Source organism: Pituophis catenifer, unplaced genomic scaffold, assembly GCF_029215685.1.
Source record: "Pituophis catenifer annectens isolate HBS135680 unplaced genomic scaffold, rPitCat1.0.hap2 SCAF_2, whole genome shotgun sequence".
In the NCBI taxonomy this organism is placed as follows: domain Eukaryota; kingdom Metazoa; phylum Chordata; class Lepidosauria; order Squamata; family Colubridae; genus Pituophis; species Pituophis catenifer.
Genome location: NW_027256882.1, coordinates 26,871,933 through 26,889,841, shown reverse-complemented (window position 1 = coordinate 26,889,841; position 17,909 = coordinate 26,871,933). Strand labels below are relative to the sequence as shown.

The following is a 17,909-nucleotide window of genomic DNA, read 5'->3' as shown; positions in this document are numbered from 1 at the left end:
TAATCTGACAAATCTTTTGAGTCACCTATTTATACCATTAAAAAAACCATTAAAATTAAAAAATCAAAAGTTGGGATATTTTTAACATGTGATGCGACACCCAGAAAAATACGGCACACTTCATTTAATCCTCCAGGGAAAGATTGAAGGCAAATGATGTGCAGGCAGAAGAAGAACATCATGGCTTCAAAATCTAAGGGACTGGTTTGGACAAAATTCAGCAGCACTTTTTCATGCGGCTATTGTTAAAAATAGGATCCCCAACATGATTGCCAGCAGCTTATGACGGATATGGCACAACAAGAAGAAGATTTATATCATATCAAATGTTTCAAAAACTTCCCGTCCTTGTAATGGTAGTGAAAGTAGTTTGAAGCCATTTTTAAAAATGTATCTCTCCTTTCTGCAGACAAGAAGAAAGAGCTGGAAAATGCCAGAACCAGTAAAATTCTGAAAGGGAAACAATAATAAGGATATAATAAATAATACTAGAATATGATATACTGGTATACTAGATTCTGTAACCATTAGGTTCCTGTTATACATATATGCCTTTGTATTTGTATCATACATATTATTCCTTTCTATTTGTATCTCCTGTTACACAAATATTGTTATTAGGCCTCTGTAATGTATCTGGTAGTTGTCAAACGTATGTCCCTGCCATTTGACCTGAACTCATATCAATCTATCTAAAAGCATGGTACGTATCTCAGTTGAAACTGGAGCCATCAACAAAGGGATAATTTACACCTCAGCCCTAATTTATGTTTGATCTGGATAAACTCCTGCTTTCCAGAGCCAGGGGGCCAAAGTGGCCAATTGAGTAAACAAAGAAATGCTCAAGGATGACTATTTGGGAAGTTTCTATTCCCCCTTGCAGGGCAACAAGGAATACACAAACCTAAATTAGGAGGCCAGAATTGGGTACTAAACTGACGTCCCTGAGGGTATAAAAGGATGGCATACCTTTCCCAAGGTGTGGCTATTTCCTCGCATGCATTGTATCTGTATGTTCTGGATATAGTTCCACCCAGTATTTTGTTTTTGGCCATAAATAAAATCTGCTTTTTTACAAGCCTCGTCTTGAGTCTCTCTCTTTGGCATTCTGGTGACTCAAGTGTGTTTTGGGACCTTACATTTCTGGCGCCTGAAGTGGGACTTGAAGGCAAAGTTTCTTCAAGATGGCTGCATTCAGCTTCCCACAAACTGAGCCGCTTTGAGGCTTGGTGACCTTCATTAAAGGCAGATGGAAGAAACCAGCTTGGACCAGTACCGAAGTCAAGAGCGCTCCTGGAAAAAGTTATCCAGTGACTTTGATCTGGTCATTTGCTGACAGGCTCCAATTCTGCCTGCCCTGAACCTCTAATGAAGAGGCTTGCACTGTGGGGGGTTATGGAACTCAGCTCTTCTGGGTGAGTAGACTTTTTTTTTTCTCTTGGGAAGGGGAGTGTTGCTTTGTGAGTGTGTGAATGAGACGAGGAAAATTCCTCAGAGGTTTGGCCTCGAAGTGATGTGCGGAGATCCAATCTGCGTTTCGGATTATCCGAGAGGACATCAGCCAGAGACGATCGCTTTGAAGGGAGTGTGACTGTTGGAATAAGAATCTGTAGTGCAGGAGAGAGCTCTGATCAAACTTCGGACCCGCAGGGGAGGTCTGGGAAATCTCTTAGGGAAAAAGAGAGGGTTTGGTTAGGCTTCGCACCGACGGAAAGGTGTGGAAAATCTCCTCAGGAAGAAAGAGAGTCTAGTCTGGCTTCGAGCTGACAGAAAGGAATCCCCTGGGAAAAATGGGCAATCATGCTGGTAGCCTGTTTGGAACAAATAACCTAGTAACAAGAATTGGGCCGTGTTCTCCATTTGGCTATGTTAGCCCACTGGAACACGTTACAAACAAGTTGTGAAAAAACAAAACAAAAAGAGTATAAAAAAAATGAATGAAAAAATGTAGCAGTAAAAGTTATCTGTAAAAAGAAAAGTGGAGTTTAAACTTGCTCATGAGAGCCCTGGCTAAATGCAAACGATGTGTGAACATAGGTCTCTATACCTCTTATACATCTTGTTCTTTAAAATGGGCCAGCGATTGCTGGGTGATCCAAGTTAGAATGAGAACACACAGAACACCCCCAGGGCAGAGGCACGTAGTAACAATCTAGTGCCTAAAGAGAGATCTATGGGTGGCAAAGAAATATTACAGTGTTATAAAGATCTTGATAATTTACCATTCTCGAAAGAGCCAGAGAAGTCTGACAGAACTAAGAATAAAGAAGAAATTGTTTATTGTTCTTCCCACCTGGGCTTTAGCAGGTAATAAAAAAAAATGTAAAACCTGCCTAAATGGGAAGACTCATATAATTTGACTTGATCAATTTGGTGTGATTTCTGTTACAAAATTCCTGGATATGCATCTATAATAATAGCATGAAGAATTGATTGTGATATGTCTGGCCAGCCTGCAAATTAAGTAAACATCTTGGCTTGGAGCTGTGGGAAACGGAAAGTAGTTAGGGCCCAATCATATTTATAATTTAAACTGCGGAGTTTTCCCACTGCTTTAAGAATAAGCTATAGGTTGCCCAAGGAAATAAAATTAAAACAAAAAAACAACCTCCACAGGTTTGGAAATGTTTGATGGTATGTGTGTGTATGTGTATGTATGTAATCATTTCCAAACCTGCAGGAAGGATGAGACCCTCTAACAACAGTACACAAAAAGTTATTTAGAAAATGGAGCTCATTGGCTTGTGAAAAAGCTCCCTGAAATAATTATGATTGGTTTGCATGGAGGAAGCATTAAATGAAATTTTTGTATGTGAAATTGGTTTATACAAAAAGTCTGATTGCAGTACAAATGTGAATGTGTGTGTGAGAGATGTTCCGAAGTTCATAAGGAGTGATAAGGCGAAGTGATCCTGAGACCTGTGAATGCCTGTGTGTTGAGGATGTGAGAGATAAATTTGTGGAAAATGTCTGAGTTGTTGAGGCTAGAGAGAAATGCAGAGGGTTGTTTTGTTGAAAGGATGCTGAGAGGCAAAAGGAGGTGAGAATTCTATGTAGTTTAAACATTTTTCCTCCCTGTATTTCCCCTCCTGAAAGAGCTGGAAAATGCCAGAATCAGTAAAGTTCATTATTACCATAGTAAAAATAAAAAAAGGAGAGACCTTATGGATAAGAAAGTCCACCCCGCATAATAATATTAATTAAAAAGAACCCTTGAAATCTGTCTAGTGATACTTGAAAAATGCCACAAAGAGTGGCTGGACTGGTGTACTATTGAAATTGGAAACTTAAATTTACATTGAGGAGGGAAGGGAAGCTGAGGAAGACAGATCGGTCGTAGAGATACAGAATGCACAAGAAGAACAATGGTAGTTGGTTAGAAACTACTATATGTGTGGAGACCTTGCAACTGAGCAAAAGTTGATAAAAGATGTTTATCTTACCTTTTTATTATTAAATTTATTGATTAATAAATTTATTCGCTACCCATCTCACAGTTTGAGGCAAGTCTGAGCATCTTGCGTTACCCAACTGTTCATAGCAATACTGACACTCCCCATTTTTTCTTTGTCAAAAGTCTTGTTCTTACACAATGTGTTTTTTAAAATGAAACATTTTCCATTGTACATTTTTTCCCCTCATATCACCAACTCAAAGGGGGATGCAACACGTACGTCAGCAATATGGTGCTGGTGTCACTCAGCAGCCATCAAAGGGTAACAAGCAGGCATTTCCAAGAAGAGGAGATCCCAGCAGGAGTTGCTAATAAACCTGGAGATCTTGTGATCAAAGCCACAATCCCTTTTCTCCTCAACTCAATATTCCTACAGCTCTTCTCCACCAGGTTCATCTGCAAGGCAGAAAAGCTTTTCATTTGAAATGTTACATTGCTTTTTTTCACTGGGCCTGGGGCCTACTCCCCACAAGCCCATCACCTATTTCACAGGTAAATTTTCAAGATCTCATGGAAGCAGCCATCATTTTCAGTGCACCCACAATTCCTTAAGGTGGTCTGCACAGTGTTAAGGTAGCGAAACAGAGCAGTTTCTCCCTCTCCTGTTGTGGAATGAAAGGACCAAGCAACATTCCTAGGTCAGCCAGACAGTTTTATTGCGCAAGGTTCAGAGCCAGTTTTTACCTGAAGCTTTGAACGAGAGAAGAACCCTGATACAACTGGTTTTATACATTTCTAAGACAAAGGATTCAGTGAGATCATACATTTTCCATATATGGTTAACATGAGATCATACATCCGATTTTCCCTATATGGTTACATACATTGGATAATGTGTTCATCTAATTACTTAAACCATTAATTTTAGTTTATAAAATTATCTTAGCCACACAACTTTTCTTAAGTGCTTGTAGTTGTTAATGGGAGAGTTACTACTGTCCTTGGGTAAATTTATTGGATTAAGTAACTCTTTGTAACATGTAGGTCTTTGTGTCATTCAGTGAGGTCACTCAGATGTTTTCCATATGGCGGTCCTTTCGTGACATCTAGGTCTCAGAAGATATATTACCACTTAATGAGGTTTAACTGTTTGTTAATGTAATTTCCAACAAGCGCTTTCCTCTCTTATAATAATGAGAATAGAGAGGTTCTCTCAGAGTTCATGTATCTAAGCACTTCTTCCCCTTATAATAATGTGAATAGAGAGGGTCCTCCAGAGCCCATATATTTGACTCTGTATGATTCCTTTTTTTATTCACATTATTTCTTTTATCTACATTACTCCTGCATGACAATGACCCAGAAGCGGCCTCCATGTTGGCCCTGAGGCAGTTGTGGCAAAATGGCAGCCACTTCCACAAATCCACCTCAGGGCCCAGCAATGAATCCCAGGCACAGTGAAAATAACGGCTGCTTCCATGAAATAGTCATACAGCTGAGAGATTTCCGTCCTACCCTCCTTCCCCAATATAAGGTTCAGATGTCTTCAAAAGATAAAGAGGAGGACGGTATGAGGCCTGGTATGGTTGGACTTCGACCTAAGGACTACCGGGACCCAGTTTTAGGAAGGAGAGGCCTGGAGAGGCTCTGTGAGGGAAGGAAAGTCCTGGGGAGACCTAAGAGATGGGTTACGGGCGGTCTTTGGAAGGAAAGCCTAAGTCTGCAATTAAGCAAAGCACTCTTGTTAAACAGCTGCTGCAAGGTGTAATCGTAATTGGAAGGCACCATGACAGAATGGCCTAAGGCCTGCAGGAAGCAAGTGGGAGTGGGAAAAGGCCTAGGGGGTTACTCTGTGGGAAGGCTTGTGGAGGGGGGGCTTCCCCCGAACTGGAGCAAATCGGTAGCATTTCACCCCTACATTGGGGGAACCAAGGGTTGGGAACCAGAGCAATAAGTGTCTTCGGAGGAGATGGAGGAGGCCTAGGGATGCCTTTGGGTAACCAAGGATTTGGAACCAGAGTAATAGGTTTCTTGGGTGGTGGGGGTGGACGAGGCCTAGGGTTGGCTTGGGGGAACCAAGGTTGGGAACCAGAGCAATAGGTGTCTTGGGGGGTTGGGGTGGAGGAGGCCTAGGGATGCCTTGGGGGAACCAAGGTTGGGAACAAGAGCAATAGGTGTCTTGGGAGGAGTGTGGGAGGGTGGAGGAGGCCTAGGGATGCCTGGGAGGAAGCGGACAAGCCTGGGCCTGGGCTAAGCCTCCGAGAGTTTTCCCGAACACTGAGGTAGCCAGTGTCCTATTTAGCAATTTGCACATTCATTTAATAGCTGCATAACAGACAGCATGGGATGGGGTTAGTTAACCAAAGCACTGTCGCTATTGCTAAATGAATCCATAATAGTTAGTTCTCATCACAGTTGTATCTCGAGGATTCCTTGTATTCTGGCTGGGAAATTGTGAGGTTCAAAATCTGGAGTTCACCAACATAGAAGGCTGAAACTCCACATGTCGGAATTCCATAATCAAAATACAAAAAACACCACCCAAAGGCCTGTTTGCAGAAATTCCACAACTTCTGCAAATGCAAACATCCAGAAAGTACTGCTGGTAATCGGAAACAAGTATTTAGCCTTTATCAAACTAATACTTTCCATTTTTCTCTCCCCACCTACAGGTCTAATCCTGAGATCTGTTGACTAAAAAGAATCAGGCCAGAATTTAAATAATCAATTTCTGATCTATTCTCTGAATGGGAGATCAGAAATGAATATCAAGCTTTCTCTAAACTATTCAATATTTGCCTCATGTGCATTTTCTTGTGAGCAATCAGAGATGATTTACGCCTAAAGCATTGTTCACAAGATGGACATTGGAAAGGTTTGTCTCCTGTGTGTACAGATTAGACGAAATACTGAAATCTTTCCCACAATTCAGACACTCGTATGGTTTTCTTCTGTGTGAGTCCTCTGGTATATCACCAGATAGGAATTGACACTGAAACTTTTCCTATAATCAGGACATTAAAAGGGTTTGTCTCCTGAGTGAGTCCTCTGGTGAATCACCAGGCTGGAATTGACACTGAAACCTTTCCCACAATCAGGACATTCAAAGGGCTTCTCTCCTGTGTGAGTCCTCTGGTGTTTCACCAGGCTGGAATTGAGACTGAAACTTTTCCCACAATCAGGACACTCATATGGTTTCTCTCCTGTGTGAGTCCTCTGGTGGATCACCAGGTCAGAACGGTAACTGAAACTTTTCCCACAATCTGCACACTTGTGTGGTTTGTCTCCTGTGTGAGTCTTTCGGTGTTTCACCAGAGAGGAATTGAGACTGAAGTTTTTCCCACAATCAGGACATTCAAAGGGTTTCTCCCCTGTGTGATTCCTCTGGTGGTTCACCAGGCTGGAATTCCGACTGAAACTTTTCCCACAATCAGAACATTCAAAGGGTTTCTCTCCTGTGTGAGTCTTTTGGTGTTTCACCAGAGAGGAATTGAGACTGAAGTTTTTCCCACAATCAGGACATTCAAAGGGCTTCTCCCCTGTGTGAGTCCTCTGGTGTTTCACCAGGCTGGAATTCTCACTGAAACTTTTCCCACAATCAGGACATTCAAAGGGCTTCTCCCCTGTGTGAGTCCTCTGGTGTTTCACCAGGCTGGAATTCTCACTGAAACTTTTCCCACAATCAGGACATTCAAAGGGCTTCTCCCCTGTGTGAGTCCTCTGGTGTTTCACCAGGCTGGAATTGTCACTGAAACCTTTCCCACAATCAGGACATTCAAAGGGTTTCTCCCCTGTGTGAGACCTCTGGTGTATCACCAGACTGGAATTGAGACTGAAGTTTTTCCCACACTCAGGACATTCAAAGGGTTTCTCTCCTGTGTGAGTCCTCTGGTGTTTCACCAGGCTGGAATTCTGACTGAAACATTTCCCACACTCAGGACATTCAAAGGGTTTCTCTCCTGTGTGAGTCCTCTGGTGTTTCACCAGACTGGAATTCTCACTGAAACTTTTCCCACACTCAGGACATTCAAAGGGTTTCTCTCCTGTGTGAGTCCTCTGGTGTATCACCAGACTGGAATTGAGACTGAAGTTTTTCCCACACTCAGGACATTCAAAGGGTTTCTCTCCTGTGTGAGTCCTCTGGTGTTTCACCAGACTGGAATTGAGACTGAAGTTTTTCCCACAATCAGGACATTCAAAGGGTTTCTCTCCTGTGTGAGTCTTTTGGTGTTTCACCAGGCTGGAATTGTCACTGAAACCTTTCCCACAATCAGGACATTCAAAAGGTTTCTCTCCTGTGTGAGTCCTCTGGTGGCTCACCAGGTTGGAATTTTTACTGAAACTTTTCCCACACTCAGGGCATTCAAAGGGTTTCTCTCCTGTGTGAGTCCTCTGGTGGCTCACCAGGCTGGAATTTTGACTGAAACTTTTCCCACACTCAGGACATTCAAAGGGTTTCTCTCCTGTGTGAGTCCTCTGGTGGTTCACCAGGTTAGAACGGTAACTGAAATTTTTCCCACAATCTGGACACTCATATGGTTTCTTTCCTGTATGAGTCCTCTGGTGGTTCACCAGGTTAGAACGGTAACTGAAACTTTTCCCATAATGTGGACACTTGTGTGGTTTGTCTCCTGTGTGAATCTTTTGGTGTTTCAGCAGATTGGAATTGAGACTGAAGTTTTTCCCACAATGAGGACATTCAAAAGGTTTCTCCCCTGTGTGAATTCTCTGGTGGTTTACCAGGTGACAATGGTAATGGAAATGTTTCCCACAATCTTGACACTCGAACGGTTTCTTTCCTGTGTGAGTCCTCTGGTGGTTCTCCAGGCTGGAATTGAGACTGAAACTTTTCCCACAATGTGGACATTGAAAAGGTTTTTCAGGATATTGAAAAGATTTTTTAGGATATTCAAAGGGTTTCTCTTCTGTGTGAGTCGTCTGGTGTATCACCAGGTGGGAATTTGCTGTGAAACTTTTCCCACAATCTGGACACTCATATGGTTTCACCCTGGTGTGAACAAAGTTGCCATGCTTGCAAAAGCATTTACCACATTGGGAGCAGTTGTAGGGCATCTCTACTATGACGATCCACCTGTGAATCGCAAGGGAGGTATTCGGACTAAAGTTTTGCCACATTCAGAGTATTTATATGGCTTTTGTTCAGTGTGGATCCTCTTGTGATTTGAACTCTTTACTTTTCCAACAATAGGCACATCTATGGAGCTTTTCCATCACTGACATTCTTGAGGAGGTCAAAAATATGTGTGGTTCCTTATTTTGTTCGTGCCTGCATTACTGGCTGCCATATGTGACTATCCAATTGACATTTTCTTCCCCACTGGCTTCCAAATATTTCCTTCTTTTTCTGAACGGAAAATGATCTCCTTCGACCTTTGCGAGTAACATATTCTTAAATTCTATATAATCTACCTTTTCCAGCTTCAAATCTCTTCATGATTTTCTCTTTTCTGTCTCTTACCAGCTGATGAAGTAGATGAATTCTGCAGCTTTCTGAAGGAAATAGAACATATTTTTATTTCTGCTTCAATCTGCTTTGCTTTTCAGTGTTCCTTGTTATTCTCAGTTGTCCAGTGTGCTTATGTTGGCATTATCTTTGTCTGTAAGATTCAAAAGAAAGTGTAAGTTTTATTGTTTATGAAAGGGTTGCAGAAGATGTGAAAAAAAGAAGTACAGGTAATCCTTTAGGTACGACAGGCCATTCAACAAATTTCTGAAGTTACAACACTCCCCCAAATGCTAAATACGAATCTGCTCCAAAGTTCAATTTTTGCAGCGCCTCCCACCCCGGGAGTCCTTGACTCCTTCAGTCCAGAGATGCTGCAGCATACCCATCCACCTATTTCCCTTCCATCTTGCCCAGTCAGTCCCACAATCCCCCAGACTCCAGTATGTTGGCCTGCTTTGCAATATACTATGCATTCCTCCCCAAACCCACTCCCCCATCACCATTCACTTAGGAAATTTCTGACGAGCTCAGGAAGTCAGCTGGGCCACGTGGCATAATCAAGAAGAAGAAATATAAACTCTTTTCTTTCCATGGAAATCCTTTCACTCCAGCCAGCATTAGTGATTTGCCCTGGCTGAGGAGGACAGGATTGCCATGGAAGCAAAACAGATGAGATTTCTTCTTTGCTCTACCAGCACAACACTAATGTAAAGCTAGTGCTAGTGGGGCTAAGAAGAAATCAGGCCTTTTTTGCTTCCGTTGTAATCCTTTTCTTTTCAGTTAGCATAAACTACTACAATTTCTTCTTAGCGACACCGGCACTAGTTTTATGCTGGCAAAGAGATCTAAGAAGATTTTGTCCTCGTTTACACTGGCTGGGGAGGAAAGGATTGTTATTGAAACAAGAGATCAGATGTCTTCTTTGCTCTATCAGCGCTAGCTTTACACTAGACTTACGCTGGTAGAGCAAAGAAGAAATCCCATCTCTTTTGTTTCCATGCCAATGATCCCAAGCTCAACAGCAAATCTACAGCAGAATGGCTGAAAAAGAAAAGAATCAAGGTTTGCAATAGCAAAGTCCAGACTTCAGCCCAATTGAAATCCTATGGTGGGACCTCTCGAGAGGTGGGCATAAACAAATGTCCACAAACTTCAATGAACTGAAACAATGTTGTAAAGAAGAGTGGGCCAAAATTCCTCTGCAACAATGCAAGAGACCGTTTTTGGTCATACAGGAAACAATTCCTTGAAGTTATTGCTGCTAAAGGTGGCTCTATAAGATATTGAATCATAAGGTGTTAGTTTTCACACGTGGCTCCTCCATTTTGGCTCTCCTTTTGTAAAATACATGGTGACCAGTGGTGGGTTGCTACCGGTTCGGCCCAGTTCGGCTGAGCCAGTAGTAGTGGTGGCAGGAGGCTCCGCCCACCCGCCCGGACATCATCAAATATGGTCTGTGCATGCGCAGAAGTGGTGCGTGTGCATGAATCGTTAGCAAAGGTAAGTGAAACCCACCACTGATGGTGACGTGATGTAATATGTCATGTGTTGTTGTTCATCTGAAGTTGTATTCACCTACTTTTAAGAGTGTACAGACCAGATGATTTGTAGTATGTCCTGATACATAAAACCATACAACTCAAAGAGGGTGTACTTTGTTTTTCACATGACTGAATATCTAGAAGCACTGGGGATAGATTATCCAACTGCAATTATCCAACTGCAGAGAGAATTACATGTACACCTACAAATGTATATATGTGAAAAATCCATGTTTTCAGCCTGAAAAATGTCCCAAAATGGTTACAATTAAACCTTCTGAGCTAAATTTAGAGATGTGGGGGCTTTAAGTGATGAAATGATGCCTAAAGCCTCTGCAAAATTTGAAACACCAGTTATACCGATGGAAGTCCTCAGCTCCAAATAAGAAAATACTGTCCTCCTGTCCACAATTCCTCTGGTGACATCCCCTTTCAAGGAGTCCTCACATTTGGGACTGGGATCTGTGTCACTAAGCAGCCCGATCATGAAGCATGATGTCACATTAACTGCCAACTTACATCTGTTCCTCTGGAGTTGTTAAGCAAACCACTGTGGGTTGTTAAAGGCAGTTTCACATGACTGTCACTTGCAATTTCTTGCCATCCTCACTAACTTTGCCTATGAGAAACAAGCTGGGAAGGTCAAAAATGGGGATCATGATGGTGGGATGTTGTGACCATCATAAATGTGCATCGGTTGGCAGCATCCAAACCAAATAGCCCAACTGGCTTCTGGCCTCTCCTCCAACTTGCCCTCAACTCACCTTCCAGCTGATGCTTCAACTTTTGGAAGAGCACAAAAGCCGCTCTGCAAGCCACCTTCCACCCAGGAGGGATCCGGTACAGGAAGTTCCTCTGTGCTTCTCTTCTTCCTCATTCCTTTCTAGCAATACAGTACTTGATGGTTTTAACTCCTTTAAGGATCAACCACAGATGCAGCTACTTTATTGATGGCTTTGTAGGCGTAGAAGTGACCGCCATCTCCTGACAGGAGGTGAAAAAACACGCTTGTCCCGTCTCTGCCTAAGGCGTTTGCAAGATGTTGTCACTGATTATATGCTATCAAGTTGTTTTAGACTCCCAGCAACCTATCTTTGCAACAGAGCCAAGTAAAAGAGTGAATTGTGAAGCTACTTAAGCTTCTGAAGATGAGCTACATGCTGAGCCCTAAATGTTCATGAAGTTCTTACAGAATTACAGAGTAAGAGTTGGAAGGGACCAACTCTCCAAGCAGGAGAACCTATATCATTCCAGTCAAATGGCTCTCCAGTCTCCTCTTAAAAGCCTCCACTGATGGAACAACCACAGGTTGAGAGGCAATTTGTTCCACTGATTAATTGTTCTCACTGACAATTTCTTCTTAATTCTAGGTTGGATTTTTTTTTTAATAATTCTCTCTGTTGCTTTTTGTCCTACTTTCAGGCACTTTGGGGAATAGGTCGACCCACTTTTCTGCGTCAGCCCTCAACTATTGAAAGACTGCTATCATGTCACCCTTAGCCGTTCTCTGCATTAAATTACACATACCCAGTTCCTGCACCCGCTCATCGGATATTTTAGCCTCCGCTCCCCTCTATCTTTCTTGCTCTTTTCTGTGCATCTTTCCCAGTGTCTCAAAATCTTTTTTATATCACGGTGACTAAAACTGGGTGCAATATTGCAAATGTGGCCTTACTAAGATTTTATAAAGTGATACTAATACTTCACGTGATCTTGATTCTATCCCTCTGTTACTGCAGCCCACCACTGCCTTGGTTCTATTAACAGCTGCCACACAACTGCTGGCTCACATTGAAGTGATTGTCCACTAGGATTCCAAGATCCCTCTTGCAATTACTGCTATTGAGAATATTGCTCTTCTATAGCTGTGCAGATGGTAGACACAGAACTGCGACAACACCAAGCCTGTGACTTACAGATAGTCCTCGTCTTATGACCAGCCTTTTAGCAACCATTCAAAAAACAACTTATGACCCAGATTTGAACTTCTGAGGACTGGGGGGGGGTTCAACCCAGGGTCACAGGACATTTTGGGTGCTTGGCAACCAGCCTGCAGTTGTGGCCTTTCATAGCATCCTGCAGTCACAGGACCATGATTTACATTTTTGCCAGAAACCCATGCTCCTATCCCTAGTGAACAATGGGTTTGCTTAATGATTGTAGCATTCACTTAACAACTGCCGTATTTGAATGAAATTGAATCAACTGGGTAGGGAATCTATGAGTCACCAGAAAAAGGGGTATGCAGAAGTAAACTCAAGTGCCCCACTGACCACTCAGTAACAGTAACAGAGTTGGAAGGGACCCTGGAGGTCATCTGGACAGTTTGCCTTCAGAAGTTGTGGGAGCTTCATCACTGGAAGCTTTCAAGGAGAGACTGGATTGCCATCCATCGGAAATGATACAGGCTCTCCTGTATGAGCAGGGGGTTGGACTAAGAGTAACAGAGTTGGAAGGGACCTTGGAGGCTATCTAGTCCAACCCCCTGCTCCGGCTAAATGACCAGATGACCTCCAAGGTCCTTTCCAACTCTTGTTATTCTGTTAACCCGAGGCTTTGGTGAACATGAGAATAGAGTCACGATTCATCGAAGGAAGAGACGCCGCTTGCAACTCAATAGCCCCGATGCTCTTTTTGTCATTTTGTCCCACCCGCCCGTGACGCCTCCGCGCCGTCCTTTTATGCCTTTCCCCGCACCTGGATTGCGGAGCTGGGTGCTCTGCTTGAACATGGAGGCTCAATTTTCTATAGGAGGAGAGAGCTCCGCAAGGACCAACTGTTGTATCCTCTCCTTTACCAGGAGAGCGTTAAATAGGTGCAGTTTTTTTAAAAAAGAAATTATTTACTCAAGGATAATTTCCCTTTAACCCCCCCCCCACTCCCCCTTCCTGGATTTCTTATTTTCTTATTTGATCTTTTTCTGAAAGTTTCAAATTTAACTTACTCTTTCCGAACTGTTGAGATTCGCCCAGCAAAATTAAAGAACGGCAACACCAAACTCTTGGAAAGTTTTACCACCATGATTGTAAAATGATCTCCCAACCAACCCTGCTTCCTTCTGCAGAATTCATTTTACAGCCCAGATTTAAAGCAACATGGAACAAAAAATGTATTTGCAATCACGATTCCATTTTGGAACAAGTTCTCTTTAGTTAGCCTTTGTTATAACTGTAAACCCAAAAAAGTCTTCAGAACTGTTAAACTGGATCCAGGTGCAAAGGACTTTCCAGCAGTATGCATGACAATAAATACAGGTAGACCTCGACTTACAACAGCTCATTTAGTGACCACTGAAAGTTACAACAGCACTGGAAAAAGTGACTTATGACCGTTTTTCACCGTTAGGACCTTTGCAGCATCTTCATGGTCATGTGATTAAAATTCAGACCCTTGGCAACTGACTCGTATTTATGACTGTTGTGAGTCCAGGGGTCATGTGATCCCCATTTTGCAACCTTCTGACAGGTAAAATGAATGGAAAAGCTGAATTCTCTTAAGAACCACACCTCAGCCTACAGTCATATTGGCCACCAGGCCACAGAAGCATTTTCGGACAACATTGGCTCCCTCGACTAAGAAACGGAGATGAGCATCGTCCCCTAGAGTCAGAAATGACTGAACAGGGAAAACCTTTACCTTTATCATTAGTAAAGTGCAATTCAGGTAGTCCTCAACTTACAACAGTTCATTTAGTGAATGTTTGAAGTTACAACTGCACTGAAAAAGTGACTTACCACCGTTTTTCACCCTTACAACCATTACAGCATCCCCATGGTCATGTGATCGAAATTCAGATCTTGGCGACTGACTCATATTTATGATGGTTGCAGTGTCCTGGAGTCATGTGATCCCCTTTTGTACCCTTCTCAAAGGCAAAGTCACTTAGCAACAGAAATGTTGGACTCAGTTGTGGTCGTAAGTTGAGGACTAGCTATATCACATGACTTAGGCAATTTCAATAGTCCTTGCTGCTGTCATTAAGCAAGGACTTCACTGCAACTCCTGTTGGCTTCTAATAAGCAAAGTCAACAAGTAAGTCTCAGGAAGTCACAAGTCCGACCGAGGGCAATTGGCAAACAGGCTGGCAAGTAGATAAGTGGCTATTGTTCTGTTAGCATGGCAGAGCCGGAGTGATTGCTGCCGGCTGTAGGAGTGTCCACCAGCGTCTGCTGTGGTACCACCAGCACAGGGCTAGGCAGGTAGATATGCAATATGGAGTGAGGGCAGAGCAGAGGGCAGATATCCCACCCCCAGTCCTTCTTTTCTCTAGACTAGCCAAACCCAAATCCTGCAACCATTCTTCACTCGTACGTTTTAGTCTCCAGGCCTTTAATCATCTTAGTTGCTCTTCTTTGCACTTTTTCCAAAGTCTCAACATCTTTTTTGTAATGTGGTGACCAAAACTGGATGCTGTATTGCAGGTGTGGCCTTAATTAGGCTTTATAAAGCGGTACTAATACTTAATCTGATTTTGATTCTATGCCTCTGTATATACAACAAAGGATTTCATTTCACACTGCTGGCTCATATTAGGGTACTAAATAAGTAATCAACATAAATCATAATAGGATACTAAATAAGCAATCAACATAAATCATAACATGCACACAATAAAGTTGTAGTCATAAGATGCTAAGGGAATAGATAATAGGAAAGATGAGAAGGATAATCGTAATACAGACCTTCTATGTGATTTGACATCCGAGGGCATAAGAGAGTGTTGTGGGAATGAATTCTTTAGCAGAGTGATGGCATGGGAGAAATACTGTCCTTGTGTCTAGTTGTTTTGTCGTATGAACGGATTGCCATATGTTGGATTGCAATCAGGTGTTCAGGGGATTCTGGGATGGTTGGAACTTTGAGGACTGGTTATAAATCCCCCTCAATCAGTTCCACCAGGGGTCATTAACTAAGCACTACCTCCATGTGCTGCCTATTCTAAGTTATCCTAAATTTAGGCACTACTTTCACATCATCACAGTCACAGATGGCCGGACTGATGTATGATTGAAAATTTATATTTAGACTGAAGAGGGAAGGGAAGCTGAGGAAGACAGAATGGTATTTAGAGATGCAGAATGCACAAGAGACAGAGTACAAGTAGGTTGACAATTGTAGTGCTTTAAAAATCTACTATATGTATGGAGACCTTACAACTGAGCAACAGTTACCTTTTTATTATTAAATTTATTTATTAATAAACTTATTTGCTGCCCATCTAGCAATTTGAGGCGAGTAAGCATCTCGCCTTACCCTAATAACAATACCGACACTACCCATTTTTTCCTTGTCAAAATTATTCTTCTTACACAATGCATTTTTTTAAAAATGAAACATTTTCCACTGTACATTTTTTTCTTACATTGCCACCACCAAGGGGGATGCAACAAATACGTCAGCAATATGGTGCTGCTATTGCCCAGCAGCCATCAAAGGCACCTCCAAGAAAAGGAGTTCACAGCAGGAGTTGCTAATAAGCCTGGAGATCTTGTGATCAAAGCCACGATCCCTTTTCTCCTCAACTCAATATTCCTACAGCTCTTCTCCATCAGGCTGACCTGCAATGTAGAACTGCCTTTCCATGGGAAATTTTACATTGCTTTTTTCCTTGGGACTACTACCCATAAGCCCTTCACCCATCACAGAGGGAGGCAGCCGCCATTTTCAGTGCACCTACAATTCATTAATGCGGTCTGCAGGGTTAAGGTGCAGTTTCTCCCTCTCCCACATAACAATGTCTCAGAAGCATCCGCCAATTTGTCCCTGAGGCAGTCCTGGCAAAATGTCAGCCACTTCCACAATTCCACCACATGGCCCAGGGATGAATAACAGGCAACTGCAAATAATGGCTGCTTCCATGACACAGTCATGCAGTCCTACCCTCCTTCCCCAACATAAGGTTCAGAGATTTTTAAACGACCCAGAGGAGGAGGCTATGATGCGTGGTGGGTCGGACTTAGACCTAAGGACTACAGGGACCCTGTTTTAGGAAGGAGAGGCCGAAGAGATGGGTTATGGGAGGCCTTTGGAAGGAAAGCCTGGGCCTGCGCTAGGCCTCTAAGACCTTCCCCCAACCCTGAGGTAGCCAAGGTTCCACTTAACAACTTGCACCTTCATTTAACGGCTGCATCAAGAGAGTGGGGGGAAATTAAGCAAAGCAGTCTCGCTTAACGGCCTTTGCAAGGTGTAATTGGTAGGCCCCGTGACAGTTATATCTTGAGAACTAATTGTACATTGGCTGGGAAATTCTGAGGTTCAAAATCTGGAGCAGGGGTGCTATTCAGCAGGTTCTGACAGTTTCTGGAGAACCCGTAGCGGAAATTTTGAGTATTTCGGAGAACCGGCAAATGCCACTTCCGGCTGGCCCCAGAGTGGGGTGGGAATGGAGATTTTGCAATATCTTTCCCCCAAAGTGGGGAGGGAATGGAGATTTTAATTTAATTTAATTTAATTAATCATATTTCTATGCCGCCCAACTCCCAAGGGACTCTGGGCAGCTTACAACAGAAATAAAACAAACAGTGACATAAATTTAAAAAAAAAACATTATAAAAGCATTTTAAAAACATTAATAATAATAATAATAATAATAATAATAATAATAATAATAATAATAATAATAATAATTTTATTTCTATACCGCCCTTCTCCCGAAGGACTCAGGGCGGTGTACAGCCAATTTAAAAACACAAGACACAACAATAATTAAAAATTAAAATAATTAAATAGATTTGGCCGATTTAAAACCCCAAAAATTAAAATACCCCAATTTAAAATTATTATATTGACAGCCCTGCCTGGCGGAACAACAGGGTCTTCAGTGCGCAGCGGAACACCCGGAGGTCGGAGATCTTACGTAAAAACACATGCACACCATCCATGCCGGATCTTGCAAGATTGAACAGCAAGAGTTCAAAACAGCAAGCATTTTGTAGTATCCTTCCCCTGGAGTGGGGTGGGAATGGAGATTTTGCAGTATTGTTTCCCTGCCACGCCCACCAAGCCACGCCCACCAAGCCACGCCCACCAAACCACACCCACCGAACTGGTAGTAAAAAAAATTGGATTTCACCACTGATCTGGAGTTCACCAAGATAGAAGGCTGAAACTCCACATGTGGAATTCCATAATCAATATACAAAAATACTACCTTCTTAGAAATGCATTACTGTTAGTATGAGGGGAAATTAAGGAAAGACCTTATATGAAAATACCAGTCTGGCTCTCCACGATGGAGGCACTGATACATTCGAATGTGATTAACATGGAAAAAATTGTAAGGTGTAAGGACATTTTAATTATAAAGGGGAACTTAAATCTAAACAACAACTGACTAATCAAGGGATTGATTTAGCATGATGGCCACATGTGCAAATACAATCAAGATATGAGAAAGATGCAAGAATGTATGGTTTCTATAAAGAGCCAGCAGAACTAAACCAGCTATTACTAGGAACAGGGGAAAAATCAATTTTAAAAATGTATAGTTACTTACTGAATATTAAAA

The 17,909-nt window shown here is 42.4% G+C and overlaps 1 pseudogene; it reads right to left on the bottom strand.

Moving 5' to 3' along the window:
* Positions 1–6,169: 6,169 nt before the first annotated feature.
* LOC139310023 (zinc finger protein 850-like) overlaps positions 6,170–17,909 on the bottom strand; it is a 34,911-nt pseudogene continuing 23,171 nt past the window's right edge.